At 49.0% G+C, this 15,577-nt stretch overlaps 1 protein-coding gene across 5 annotated transcripts in view; it reads right to left on the reverse strand.

Moving 5' to 3' along the window:
- The window catches only part of LOC135916635 (plexin-B-like), a 479,058-nt gene that overhangs the window by 177,178 nt on the left and 286,303 nt on the right, over positions 1-15,577 (reverse strand). The window lies entirely within an intron of this gene.

Genomic DNA, 15,577 nt, shown 5'->3' on the forward strand with positions numbered 1-15,577 from the left:
TGGCGTCTACTTTGTGGCAGTACCTCTTGGCATCAACAATGGGTCATACGAGAGGTTAATAAATAAATGTTTACAGGACTGTATTCGGCTGCATTTGTTTTTGCACAAAGTAACATCTACCTCTGTAGTGGCTCTACGCTCTTAGAATGAGCTGTTCCAGAGAAACCGGTGACACATTATATCCGAGCAACGTTGTTCGCACATGAAAAGAATACTGGTGCCACTAACGTATAAGCCAGATTTATTGAAAACAAGCAAGAAAAAACTCACTGGCCTGCGCGGTGCACGCAACACAGTCACAGCGTGAGCTGGAGGAGCGCCTCCATGGGAGCTCCATTTTGGGCACCACGCACTACAGGGACTTCGCGGCGAAGTCTCTTCGCGTCGTTTTCACGAGAGCGACCTGAACTGTCCTCCCGGCGTCAACAGTGAGCGTAAGCTTGTGCTAGGGCTTGTCTTGCTCTCTGCAAAGTGGTCTGCTGAGCCCGATTTTGCCTGGTTGCAGCCATGCGCCTAGCTCTAGAACCCGCTTCTTCAGCAGCAGTACCTTGCAAGGAGGCGGAATAACGAGTACCGAAGAGTAAACGCAGGTATCCAGACTACGTGGTGCACATGTCACATCCCTTGTAAAATCACTTGATAATATGATCACTTAATAATATGAAAGTAACGCTACTCTTCGAACTCTGCCGCCACCGCGCGACCTCCTCGTCCCTTGCACGTCCCCTCCACGGTAGCAATTTTGCGCCCGTTCTTCTGTACAACGACTCGTCTCCATGCCTTTGCCTTTGAAAACGCGCGGATCTTGCGTTTTTCTTGTGCTTTTCCTTTCCGTCACCACAGCAAATAACGGACGCAACATGAAATCAGTGAGAACACTTGGCATAGGACGAACCAAGATGTACACACTGAAAGTTAAGCAGGGCAATATCATCAGGAATCTCGAAGATATAGTAAAAGTAGCGGAAGAATTCTGTACTGACCTGTGCCGTACCCAGAGCAGCCACGATACCTCCATTCTAAGTAGTAATGAACAGCCTACAGAGGCTCCTTCTGTAACTAGCGATGAAGTTAGGAAGGGCCTTGCAATACATCAAACGGGGAAATTGGCAGGAGAAGGTAGATTAACAGTCGATTTAATCAGAGGTGGAGGAGACATAATGCTTGAAAAACTGGCGGCCCTTTATACGAACTCTCTATCGACTTCAAGGGTCCCCGAGAACTGGAAGAATGCCAACATAATACTAAACCACGAAAACAGAGACGTTAAAATATAAAAAAATTACAGGCCCATTAGCTAACTTCCAGTATTATATAAAATATTCACCAAGCTAATTTGCAATAGAATAAGGGGAACACTAGACTTCAGTCAACCAAAGAAACAGGCTGGCTTCAGGAAGGGACACCTTACAATGGATCCCATCCATGACATCAATCAGGTAATCGAGAAATCTGCAGAGTACAATCAGTCTCTCTATATGGCTTTCACAGATTGCGAAAACGCATTTGATTCAGTAGAGATACCAGCAGTCATAGAGGCATTACGTAATCAAGGAGTACAGAACGCTTACATAAATACCTTGGTAAATATCTACAGAGATTCTACAGCTACCTTAATTCTACACAAGAAAAATAGGAAGATACCTATAAAGAAAGGCGTCAGACAAGGAGACACAATCTCTCCAACGCTATTCACTGCGTGTTTGGAAGAAGTATTCAAGCTATTAAACTGGGAAGGCTTAGGAGTAAGGATCTACGGTGAATATCTTGGCAACCTTCGATTTGCAGATGACAATGTCCTGTTCAGCAACAATGGGGACGAGTTACAACAAATGATTGAGGCCATTAACAGAGAGAGTATGAGGGTGGGGTTGAAGATTAATACGCACAAGACAGCTGTAAGGATCAATAGCCTGGCAAGGGAACAAGAGTTCAGGATCGCCAGTCAGCGTCTAGAGTGTGCGAAGGCGTACTTTACCTAGGTCAAATACTCGCAGGGAACCCTGATCATGAAAAGGAAATTCACAGAATAAAAATGGGTTGGAGCGCATACGGCAGACATTGTCAGATCCCAATCGGAGGCTTGCCATTATCATTAGAAAGAAACGTGTACAATAGTGCATTTTACCGGTGCTAACATATGGGGCAGAAACTTGGAGACTGACAAAGAAGCTCGAGAATAAGTTAAGGACCGCGCAAAGAGCGATGGAACGAAGAGTATTAGGCGTAACATCAAGAGACAGGCAGAGAGCGGTGTGGATCAGAGATCATACGGGTATAGACGATATAGTAATTGACATGAAGAGAAAAAAAATGGAGCTGGGCAGTTCATGTAATGCGAATGCTAGATAACTGGTGGACCATTAGGGTTATAGAATGGGTGCCAAGAGAAGGGAAGTGCACTCGAGGACGGCAGAAAACTAGGTGGGGTGAAGAAATAAGGAAATTCACGCGCACAAGTTGGAATTAGTTGGCGCAGGACAGGGGTAATTATTGGAGATCGCAGGGCGAGGCCTTGTCCTGCAGTGGACAAAAATAGGCTGATGATGATCATTATGATGAAGGGAATGACGAAATAAAGCGTCCCATGGCAAAATAAAGCGTCCAGACGTTAGTGAGCACAGGGCCTTCTGTTGAAAAGAGAGCTTCTGAGAGAAAAGTGAATTCGCGATCCGTTTGCGAGCTTCACGCACCGCGTACGACAGCAAACCGTGGCTGAGATGTTCACAGCAGCAAATGCTACCAGGCGACTATGTTATTTTTCCAAGCCCGAAGGGTGGTTCATGCTTTAAAATGATTTTTCTTCTGCAAACCTTCTTTAAGTGCCTTGTACCGCTACTTGCGCATTTGCTACATGGCGTCCTACCTGGGGCAATAATATGCAGCTGCAATGCGAAATCTGCACATGTCGGCGCTACGCGGCGTGCATGTCACATCGTGTGTCTCCTCGCGCGCTATGAGGTGTTTATAGGTCATTTTCCCGCTGCAAGCCAGCAAAACCTGGCGCGGCACAGTGCCAGAGTAGCTGACTCCCTCGCATGGGAGTGGGTTCAATCCCGGCACGAACTGCTTTTTTTTTTCTCACTCACGGGGATAGCTGCTACGTAGTACACCGGTGGCGGTGGACGCCATCGCCAACCGAAACGGCTATTGGGGATCGCCCATCACAGGTAACGCTGTAAAACAAAACCAGACATTCCTTCTGAGCATCACCAACACCATCATGCACTTCAGACTCGAGCAAAATACAGTGTAGATCAAAGTTGTGTCATACTGGACATCGTCCCTAACAAATCAGATTCTTAAGAAAAATATGACAGTGCAACCTGAAAGTTTAGGTTCCGGAACGAAAACCATTTTCGAGTCTTTTCCGTTCGCAGATTCTGTATATAGCACAAAAAGCGAGATTTCTTGTGCCTATTGGCTTAATCCAGGGGAGGCCGCAAGATGTATGCGGCACGCAAGACATAATGTTTGCAAAAGTGGCGGGCGAGCAGTGTGCCATTATGCAAAAGAACTGCCGTATAGAACCCAGATGCCCACGTATCTGAACGACTCCGTAATACAATTGCCGTGGGGTTGCGGTCCTAGGAAGACAGCGTGAGCCTTCGACACCGACAGCTCCCTCTCGCATCCCGAGGCGCTACAACAGCGCGTGAGGCACGCGATAATTAGTAAAGCGTTTAATGTGGGAGAGGGCACTAATATCGCGAGTGGGGAGTGCTGTTCATTAGGCGTCCGTACTCTAGTTAATGGTCTATGAGCGAATATGATTACACGACGGCCCCGTCCACCATCGTCTCTTGTGGCTCGCAGGGTGGCTGACCCGGTTGCCCCATCCACTGAGCTCCTCTGTGCCTCGCCCCTTCGTATTTCTCTTCTCTCCCTATGAACTGCCGCGTTAAAACTGTGCAGCTTTGAGAGAGCTAACGTTGGTGCAAGATAATGAGGTGCGGAGCTCCCGAAGATATATGCAGCACAGGTGACATGGTTTGTAATGTCCGGCGCTCGTTGGAACGTCGCCAGCTATCGTGAGCGTCCTGACGCCTGAACCGGCTTGTGCTTCGTCCTTTGAATTCGGTCCTTCGTGAAGTGACGACGTTTGTGTCTTCCATATGAGTGCGCGGTTTTCACGAGACGGAATATACCGTATTTTCGCGATTCTAAGCACCCCCCGATTCTAAGCACCCCCTCTCTATTGTTGCGAAAAAGTTAGAAAAAAAGTTTGCATGCGAATCTAAGCACGCCCCTATTTTATAAGAAGAGCGCGTAGCCAAGGCCACCAAACGCGCTTGCTCACTCTGGAATCATTGCTCGGCGGACCTGCAGGCACGCGGTCGATGCTTCTGTTGGACGCGATCTGACCACGAAGGTAAAGGCAGCTTCGGAAGATCAATAGCGACGTGGTTGTGATTCCGGGTGGCATGACGCCAGTGCTGCAACCCCTCGACGTTTCACTCAACAAGCCCTTCAATGCCAATCTCCGACAGGAGTACGAATAGTGGGTGCGAAACCCTGACCGGAAGAAGACGCCGACGGGAAAACTGCAGAAAGCGTCCCCATCAACCATATCAAAGTGGATTTCGGATGTGTGGAAGAGGGTCCACGTGGACGTTGTGGTCAAATCATTTAAGAAGTGCTCAATCACAAGCAACTTCGACGGAACGGAAGACGATCTGCTGTGGGATACTGAGACCAGCGGTTCAAGCGGTGCGACGAACTCGAGTGGCAGTGATAGTGACTGAGCATCCTACACAAGCGGTAGGTTCACTGTCTGCAGCGATTTTCGTTTTGAATGTTTGCAAAATAAAATGTTATTTCTCACACCCATCTCGTCGTGATGTCGCAGCGAAAAAAGGGAGGGGGGGGGGGGGGATCATTCTAGATTTTTCGAATCTAAGCACGCCCCCTCACTTTGGGCATCGTGATCGTGAAAAAAAAGGGGGTGCTTAGAATCGAGTAAATACGGTACATGCTACGTATGCAGAAACTTGGTAATATTTCAGTCGATCGTACTTGGATCCTCGTGATGCATATGTTGGCTAGCTTGGGCTGTAGCTCTAAGGATTATTTCGTTTTCTCATTTCCCCAGCATTGTGAATTTGCAGCCGTTGAGTTCCCTTTCCGAATTAATGCGCCTCGTATTTTCTACCACCCGGCACTCAGAAGTCTGACAGCGCTGTCTCTCTTTTATGTGTGATAGTTCGGACACGTCTACTCCGTCTTTTATGCGAGGCCAGTATTGGTGCTCGCTCGTGACCTCTTTTATCACATCCAGAGCGCGATTCGTTCCCCGCCCATGTTCTGAGATCCGTGAGGGCAATAAGATTCTTAAATTAGGAAGCAAGTGATGAATAGGGCTTCACAAAGGAGGTGGCGTGGCACACGCTATTTCTTCGTGTGCCGTCGTTAGCTTACCGTTCTTCTCTGGGTGAAATGTTTGACGTGAAACGTTTAGCCTAACCTCTTTTTGCGAACCAGTTTCTTCACGGAATTGTCTGAGTTTTGTCTTCGTTCATTGAATATATTCAGAATATTTTTTGATGGACAACGTCTCTGAGAGCAGCAATGTGCAAACAAAGCACATGCCTACAGACTAGAGACTTTCATGCCATCGTAGGCACAAGGTGATAAAATTCTATAATGTCGTTTTTTGTGAAACTTTCTGCCAGGAGAATTCTCGAAGTTGTTAACCATGGTGTACTGGCGGTTTTAAAGTCCGGCTTCATTATTGTTTCTAAGCATTCCTGTATATCTCGTCGGTATTTTCTTTCTTTTAAGCTTTTACAGTTGTCTCTTTAATTATTTAATTTAATTATGATAAGCAGAATGGTTAAACGCCAGGCATGTGACGCAACCAAATATTTGGCGTTGTAATCAACACATTCTTCTGCGCACTTTGCGTCACAGAGACGTTGGCGTACGCATCGGTGCCGTTTGCATCGAGTTTGTGACGTTTCGTACAGCTCTATTAGCCATCACCATGTGTACTTTCTTAGAAGTACTCGCTATACGTGACCCCTGGAATCATGTGGTTGTAACTGACAAACAATAAAGCTCCTTAATTTCCTTTGTTTTTCTGGCGCCTTGCAGATATTGATATTTTATCATCATCATCATCATCAGCCTGGTTACGCCCACTGCAGGGCAAAGGCCTCTCCCATATTTCTCCAACAACCCCGGTCATGTACTAATTGTGGCCATGCCGTCCCTGCAAACTTCTTAATCTCATCCGCCCACCTAACTTTCTGCCGTCCCCTGCTACGCTTCCCTTCCCTTGGAATCCAGTCCGTAACCCTTAATGACCATCGGTTATCTTCCCTCCTCATTACATGTCCTGCCCATGCCCATTTCTTTTTCTTGATTTCAACTAAGATGTCGTTAACTCGCGTTTGTTCCCTCACCCAATCTGCTCTTTTCTTATCCCTTAACGTTACACCTATCATTCTTCTTTCCATAGCTCGTTGCGTCGTCCTCACTTTGTGTAGAACCCTTTTCGTAAGCCTCCAGGCTTCTGCCCCGTAGGTGAGTACTGGTAAGACACAGCTATTATACACTTTTCTTTTGAGGGATAATGGCAACCTGCTGTTCATGATCTGAGAATGCCTGCCAAACGCACCCCAGCCCATTCTTATTCTTCTGATTATTTCTTTCTCATGATCCGGATCCGCAATCACTACCTGCCCTAAGTAGATGTATTCCCTTACGACTTCCAGTGCCTCGCTGCCTATTGTAAACTGCTGTTCTCTTCCGAGACTGTTAAACATTACTTTAGTTTTCTGCAGATTAATTTTTAGACCCACTCTAAAAATTTTATTTTATATTTTATAGCGACCTGCAACCGTGCCTTTCCGGTTATTTGCGAAGCATATAACTCCAGCCTATAAAACTAGGTAATCTAGAGTCTTCCGAAGAAGAACAAAAAGAAAAAAAAAGAATGAAACGACGGTCCTTATTGCGCAAAGAATGGCGCCGAAGGCTGGAACGTCAACACACAATATGCCACAGAGCCGCCGTTGAACGGCGGGAGCTTGGGCGATGGAGCGTCATCCTGCGTGACAATGCTTGTTCGCCGTCGGCGTCAACAGCCACCACCGACTCGCCTCTGTCGTCGCGGTGAGGAAGCCAGCCAGTTATCCTTCAAATTATTTTCGGCTTAGCAGCCACTTCCTGAAAAGCCGTCTCCCCAGACTCCTCCCCCGCACCGTGCGTCTGCGGGTGGAGCACGGCCGGAAGGGCCCAACGACGCGAGCGAAGCCACGCAACGAACCAACGCACGCAGACAGCACGCGGAGGCGCGTACGTCATGCGGTGAACGCCGGCAGCTGATATATATACGCACACGGGACAGGGTGCGCCTTCCCGTACGCCGCGCTTTGTTTGCTTGGCGGTCCAGAAGAAAGAGGCGGGAACTCGCGGTGCGATCGCGAGTTTTGCGGGCGCCGCAGGGCCTGCGGTGTGTTCGGTGGGTTTGTATGAGGGGGGGGGGGGGCAGAAAGGGAGCGTGTTTTCCCTCCCTTCTCAATATATCGTCTCGACGTGGGCGGCGGCTCCGACTGCCGCTGGCGAAGTCTGCTCCACGGCGGCTGTGTGCCTCCACGACAGATCCGCTCCATCACCGATCTGCTCCGCGCACCGTTCGGGCGTGAGTCCGATGCGGAGGAAAGCCCGCACCAAAGTGCCTCTTTCACACGCCCTTCACAGAACAATCGTGCTGTGCTGTGAGGCGGAAATGCAAGGATGGGCGAGAGCGTAGCGGACCTGTTTTTCTAGCTTTCACGCTTCGTTTCTCTACATCCGTGACTTACTTTTGTTTTAGTCATGCGGCAAAATATAAATTTATTCCTTATTTGTCCCTTAAGTTACGAGTGCTTTGGCACAGGAAAACTTGAGCTACCCATTTTATAAGGCATGGAAGTCATAAGCTCAGGAAACCGAGTAATTGAAAAGTGCTAACTCCTACTAGGTTAAGTCACGCTATTTTCTTTTGTTTTGTTCTGCTGTTTTCAGCCATCCCGTGATTCAGCTGTGGAAAGCTGAATCACTAAATATATTGCTTAGCATTTTCGTCGTCTCGAATGCCTCGATGCAAACAATTTCACATTGGCTAAGGAATGCTCGATACGTTAGGTTCAGTGTTTGTGCTCACTCACTCACTCACTCACTCACTCACTCACTCACTCACTCACTCACTCACTCACTCACTCACTCACTCACTCACTCACTCACTCACTCACTCACTCACTCACTCACTCACTCACTCACTCACTCACTCACTCACTCACTCACTCACTCACTCACTCGATCACCCCAAACACATAATCTCTACCTGGCTCGCTCATTCACCTCCTTCGCTCACTCACTGTCCCACACAATCAATCAATCAATCAATCAATCAATCAATCAATCAATCAATCAATCAATCAATCAATCAATCAATCAATCAATCAATGATTAAACCAATCAAACCCGTTTGTTAGGAAAATGTTACCTCGTCGCGAATTCCTATTATTTCGTCAAAACTGCTCGAAAAAGACGTAGACGAGTGAGAGAGAAGCGACTCACACGGGTGTCTTTTTCGCGCAGTTTTTTGTTAAGATGGAGCGATAATTTCTTCGGGTACCCGCCGTGGTTGCTCAGTGGATATGGTGTCGGACTGTTGAGCTCGAGGTCGCGGGATCGAATCCCGGTCACGGCGGCCGCATTTATATGAGGGCGAAATGCGAGAACACCCATGTACTTAGATTTCGGTGCACGTTAAAGAACCCCAGGTGGTCCAACTTTCCGGAGTCGCCACTACGGCGTGCCCCATAATCAGATAGTGGTTTTGGCACGTAAAGCCCCATAATTTAATTTTTTGTCATTTCTTCGGGTAATTACAATCTCTGTGCTTCTGTTTTCAAGCTACAACTATTCTCTGCACCTCACAGGCCATCTCCCTATCACGAGGCGCCAAGAACACGATGACCACTCTTATCGTATTTCTACGCAGTTTGGAGTTGACGAACTCCCTATTTCGGTGTTACAAAGAAAACACAGCACTACGCGTACTACGAGCACACCAATTCTATTGACCGGCCCCGGAACATATGCTCAGAAGCATAGTCTAAGGAAGTTACAATAGAAAGTCACTGAAGTGCTTGTCAGATATCCCTGGGCGGAAATCAGGTGCCCTGAATGAGAACTGCACTAATTAGAACTAGTGTATCCCATAGAAAAAAAAAGCGAAATTATAAATGCGTGTAAAATGAAGGGAGAACAAGACCCATGTGGCATGAAGATCAAGACAAGGCTCTGGCGACCGCGAAGCTGCAGGCGAAACTACTAGGCGCAATCGCCCAAGCACGGAGAATGATAGGGCGGTAATTAATGGTGCGAACTACGTGACCAGGATATGAAGAAAAATAAAGAAGGCACTGTCATTTCACCGCTCGGAGGATGACACCAAATAAAAAGACATAGATAGAGAAGAAATTAATAGAATAATCGAGAAAAAAAAAATGGACGTGAAGAGACCGTTGATGCTGGAGATTGAATCAATTTTACAGGAGCACAAGTACACCGATGGCTGCTGCTTCCAGGTTCTCTTCTGCTGCTGCCACGAACGCCGTGCAACGAATAGCCTCCGGCGTTAAATATGCCAGCGTCATTATCAGTGCTCCACGCTGCTCACGTATACTTTTTCCCATCATTCGGCACTTTCTCTTTTTCTAAGGACAGAAAAAAATTTGAAAAAGAAGTGCCACCGAAGTACGCAAAGGTTAAACAAGTCGACTCGGGCCCACGAGGAGAGGAGTCGTTAGTGACGATGAACGAGCAAAGACGGGGCCACGAGTGCCCGCGCGAAGGAAACGAGGAATTCCTGTAGCGTATAGCGCCTGCCTGCTTCTCCATTGTGATCCTTCGCTTCCGCGTTGCTCTCCACGCGACTACATAGTTCTTATTTCTTGTTTGTATGTGGGTTTGCTCTCGTAGAAAGAAATCTATGTTGTCGCTTTTCAGCATGCATTGAAGGGTGATTTCGTCGATGCTTTTGAGATGCTGTTTGCGTACCTGGTGGTGGTTTCACATTGTGATTCTGAAACGCTCAACAGTCCTGAAGAAACAATGCGAGGAAATTGCATTTCAGTACTTCTCAATCTTTTTACATTCTGCATGTGAGTGCGTGTTTTCGCGTATGCGTATCTGTGTTTAGCAAGTGACCATGTGCTAAACACATACACGCACTCGCTTTTATTCTATCAGATTTGTTTAAATCTTTAATTTTGTGGTATTGATTACCTCGGCACAGTCGTCTGACTACTGCTAGTGGGAAAGTGTGTTACAACAATTTAGTGCAATACCTATATAAAAGCCCAGAAAGAGTGTGTGTAATATGTTAAAAAAGAAAGGAGACATGTGTTCGCTGTTTGTTCAGTTACCTATACGAAAAGAGATAATAAAAATTGTTGCGGCAGTATAATAACCGGATATAAATGCTACAGAGGGGCCAAAGTCAAGCAAATTTTCGGAAATGGAGGGAAGGCACCACCACAGATATGAGCATGCCACTGATAAAATTGATTAGTACTGATGATATAAACATTCGTACGCATCAGTGGTCAACAGGCCAAAACATAATCACAGTTCACTAGAAAGTATACGCAGTTGAGAATTAGTTTTTAACTGTTCGCTAGTATGAAGGACACTAGCCACTTTTAACATAGCCGTCCTGCAATTCTACTACCGTTATATACGCTCCTCGGGGCGAAAACATGGGCACAGGCTACGCTTACCGTGATTATAGCCTGCACGTGCGTCTCATGATTTCGTGCGATAGTATTGCTCGTACTGGTGTCCAAAGGTCGCGTAGTATAGGATACATAAGCTTCATTAAAAGAATGAAGAATAATCAGAATAATCGTTAATGGTCGAGGCCTCTTGTTCAGGGTTCCACAGGCTCTTGCCATCTTCTCAGCTCTCTGGATCGTGTTGAGCTGGTTGTCGAAGAGCTAGCTGCGGAGCAGTGTCTCCCTATGCTCCCTCGTGGTGTTCTATGTTGTGTAGCACGCACTCCATCGTAATCTGGTACAGGGATGGTGTGGCCCCGGACCATGGGCGTTCGTTCCTGTAGGCTGTGAGGTGTATGCGATGTAATATGTGCAGGTTCGTGTAAGTGCCTGTCTGGAGCCTACGCCAGGCAGCGGCATCCTCTGTCTAAATTTCAATGGTGTGGTGGGTATCGAAAGTGAATTCCTCTGCGGTAGTTCACGATGGCTGAAAACTCGAGGCCGACAGGGTCCAGGTCTTCTGCAGCTGGCGTCATGAGTGCTAGGTTATGCACGAATCCTCGAGCTGCTTTGCCGGCCTGCAGGTTACCCGTGATGCCAGTGTGGCCCGGTATCTAGATTATGGTTTTGGTGGTTATGTCTTCAGTGTGCTGCTTGAGTATTTGGGCTAGGACTTGTGCAGCAAGTGTTCCGATTCTTCCCTGTACGTAGTTGTGGCAGGCCTGCTGGTAATCCGTGAGGACCGCCAGTGGTTTGTTTGCGTGTTGGCCTTCGCTGGTGGCTAACGCGATGGCCAGTTCTTCTGCTTCCGTGGTCGTGCAGGGGCGGGTCGATGCAGTGGAGGTAACGTGACCTCGGCGGTCGCAGACCACTGCCACTGCACCCTTGTTCTTCGTTCCATACATGGCGGCGTCCGTAAAACGTACAGTTCGCGTAAGTGGACAGCCAGAGCGTCGGGACATGGAACAAACCACACCTAACGTGTGAATTTCGTGCGCTCACGCCTTTTTTAGAGCGCAGCTCTTTGGCGCCCGTCCCCACGCTTCTCGTCGCCGTCGGCCTCGCCGTAACCTAGGTCAGCATCCGCGCGCTGCTCTAGCTGTGCGCGCTCCTGCTGTCATCTCTCGCACGTGGCGCGAATCTTGCGCTCTACCTGTCCTCCAAAGCCGGGTCACCGTCCACTACGCCCTCACCGTCCCTTTTCCCGCTGTCGCGGCACTGTCGCGGTGCCGGCGGCGGGTGCTCCTTGCCGCCCCGCGCGTGATCCACGGCTCTCCGCTCATCCGTCTGCGCGTCACGTCGCGTCTCGTGGCTGTACGGCTCTCAAGGGCCGTTTATAGTCCGACGTAACGCCCGCGCGCGCGCACGCTACGTCACGTCGGCGAAAACGACCCCTCTATAGTCGGGCGCACCGGCGCAGCCAACATAACCGGCGGCTTCGAACGCGCCCCGACAGGCCCGGCGCCGATATGGCTCCTGAGCCGTTCGCGATGGCTGAAAGGACGGCGCGCGACATGGCGAACGTTCTGCGCATACTCCGAAGATAGCAGCTGACGGCGCGCGCGTTGTAGAGGGGATGGCATCTCGGCTGGCGCAGCGCAACCGACGTAGCGTGACTGATCGTGAACGACGCTCGCCCGCGCGCCGATAACGTCAGACTATAAACATGCCTTCAGCCTTGTCTCTCGCTTCCCCGTTTGCGGGGTGCATTCCTCAGTGGCATTTGTCGCCTCTGTCATGCAGTGTTTGCGCCTGGCTGTCCTTCTCCCGCCTCTACTCTTGCCCTATACCTCCTCTTACCTGGCGCAGTGCCGTTGCGGTGACTGGAAACGCAGTTAAAGCGTTTCGTCCCCTTACTTCTACTGTGTGGCCACATTCAAGCCTGTCTGTGAGTGAATGAGTATGTGATCTCTACACAATACCCCTGTTCTCCACCCGTTTCCTCATCCCACATTAGAAGAAGCATTAAATAATAATTGCTAATCTCCCCTCCCACCATCTCCGCGGCGGTGACTCAATATAATATGTCGCGATGGCGCGTCGCTGGAGCGCTGGCTCGATAGCGGCGGATCGCGGTGTGTGCTGCCCAATCCGAAACACAGGACCGCCTCTGTTCGGCACTGCGTGTTCTGTATGTGGCTGCCGTTTGTTGAAATAAGGCAGCAGATACGCTCAAAGATTGCTTTACTAAGAAGCGTAATCGAGGGCCAATTTTTTTCCATGTTTTTCATTACATTTGTTTGTGGGCTGCCGTTGTCTAAATTCCGAGGAGTAACATTGTAAAGAATGAAGTACAAGATATAAGCAACTTTAGTGGTAGAAGAGTGGTTGGCTATGTGTGGTTCTGAACTTGGTTCGAAATTCTTATTTTACTTATACTTTCGTCGAGTCGAAGTCATCAAAGAAACACACAGGGGCGGAAAGTAGCAAACGAATCCAGCTTAGTCAACTGCCACCGAAAATTTCGTGACGCTGCCTGATTCACTTTCCCCGAGCACTCAACAGGCGCACTTTACCCCCGCAGAAACGCCATAACGCCACGAGCATCCCCGTCATTGTGCGCTAAAATCCCCGTAAGCAGGCGCATTCCGGGCTGCCCATGGATCCGGCGCGATTATCATCTCCCCTACTCCCGAGACCGGCAGGAAGTGACGCAGGGTGGCGCGCGAAGGCATCGCACCGGAAGCGAATTTCCTGCCGCAGTCTCGTTGATTCCAGCCCGAGTTCGTCCATGCTGCGGGAGCACCGTGCGCGGAGACGGAAGGGTGCGCAATCAAGCCTGCGAGCGCAGGAGGCGCGGTGGCGTGACGCTTCAGCTATGCACACTGACACGCGTGAGCGCTATGCATTGTGCCGCCATCCTCCGGAAATTCAAAACCGGCCTCTCGCGAGACGGTTTCGGCCGCCCGCATCCCCTCGGCAGCATCTAGCCGCGCGATCCCGTGCGTAAAAGCCTCGCAACCACCTCGCACGGGGATTCGGGTGCGAGCACCAGCCTACCACACCGCGCCGCATTTTAAGCGTTCGGGATGAACAAGCGCGTTGTCGGGCGCAGAGAAAGAGTGGACGCCTCCCTCTCGGGCTCGGAATAGAAAACTGACTCCGCCGCACGCGGCGCTATGCCTTCATCCCTCGGTGAAGGGATATCGGGTCTCGAGAGACTCAGGGGACGGAGGACAACGCGACTATTACTGGCACGCTGCTACAGCGGCTCCCAGGAGCGTCAGCAGAGTGTGCGAGAGAGAGGGAGGTACAAAGGGGGGAGAAAGCATTGCTGCAATGAGCTTTTGCTGCGCTGTCGGACGGTCGGTCTTCCTTTTCCAGTGATTAAGCGCCGCTAAAGACTTCACTTCTAATTAAAGCCTATTTGACTGTGAAGCTTCATTCAGGGCGAAAAGACAGCGAGATTCGAGGCGCCACTGCCGGCAGAGGGGATAGATGGCGGCGAAATGAAGGGGGGAAGAAACGACGACGCCCGCATAGACGACGGCTCCTCCACTTGGTGTACAGGCGGAACTTATACTAGGATGTCCACTCCAGCGAGCATGCTCCTCGCCGCGAGCGTTTGTGCGCAGAGCGCGAGGGAGACCGGAAAACTGATGAGCCTCATATAAAACGTGCGCCGCGCTACGGCTGTCGTCACAACGTCCCTATTAACGCTGGGATGTTAACGTAATAAACGCCGGCAACGTAGAAGCGCAGCTTAATTAAAAGTGAATTGAAAACATTGTCGTCAGCCGGCACGATACTTTGATCAGCGATGACTGAACTTCTGACGAGCCATTATGTGCAGAACACGTTTGAGTAGGAACTATGTTCCGATGAACCGCTTGGCGAGATTATGCTTATGAGTATTTGACGTCGCTTATTCTGGATTACATGCATATGAATTAATCACCACCCGTTTACTCATCATTTTCCTCTGACTACCAGTTTGGCCTAAAATGCATCGATAAAGAAACTATGCGACTACAAGTGGCATTGCGGTCGACTATTTTATGAAAGAATTTGCATTTGAGCATTGTTGTTTCTGAAGTACCAGTGCACGCAAGATCAGGTATGGTGAATGTGAACAAATCATCTGCATTACCAGCTGCTGTCGTGAAAGGCTCCGAGTCTAATTGCTTCGTTCTATTGCTAAATGAAAACGCAATGGCAGTAAATACCACGCGTCATAAATGCACACTTTTCAAGGTTGAGACCCAATCTTTTAAGCATAGAATACATATTGCGCGTCTCCTATACAGGGGTCTCTGTGAGTGTAATTTTTCCGATGGAAGTTTTAATACGTTAGCATTAGGGGAACCAAAGTGGCAAGAAGTTTGTGTTTGGGTGTGTAGTGCAACTAACTGATAGCGGTTTGCTCCAGACCACCGTGACTTGCACTTCTCCCCTTGAAGAGGCAGGACGTGTGTCGAGTGAGCTCCTGAACAACAGTTTCAAATGTGGTGAACGCAGTCTAAATGCTGGATCAAGGACCTCCAAGACGTGCGACGCAATGCTACCCCATTTCTCTCGCATGTACCGCTAAATTGCCACTGAATTTTTTTTAAAGTACAAACTGACGTAATCTCTGCGTTTAAGTTGAAAGGCAAGAAAAGAGTTCATTTCTTTGTCGTACTATGTTAAAATGACCATTTGTCCCCTAAATGAACCTTAATCAGGATAGTTCCACCATTACATTTATTTCAGGGATTTCAATAAGACGCCATGCACCATTTTCAGCAACTGGTAGCAGAACTGCGACTCCAACTAAAACCTCACCTTTGTCGACTGACAGCGGTCGCGCGACCAAATTGGGCTCGAAG

Source organism: Dermacentor albipictus, chromosome 5, assembly GCF_038994185.2.
Source record: "Dermacentor albipictus isolate Rhodes 1998 colony chromosome 5, USDA_Dalb.pri_finalv2, whole genome shotgun sequence".
Lineage (NCBI taxonomy): Eukaryota > Metazoa > Arthropoda > Arachnida > Ixodida > Ixodidae > Dermacentor > Dermacentor albipictus.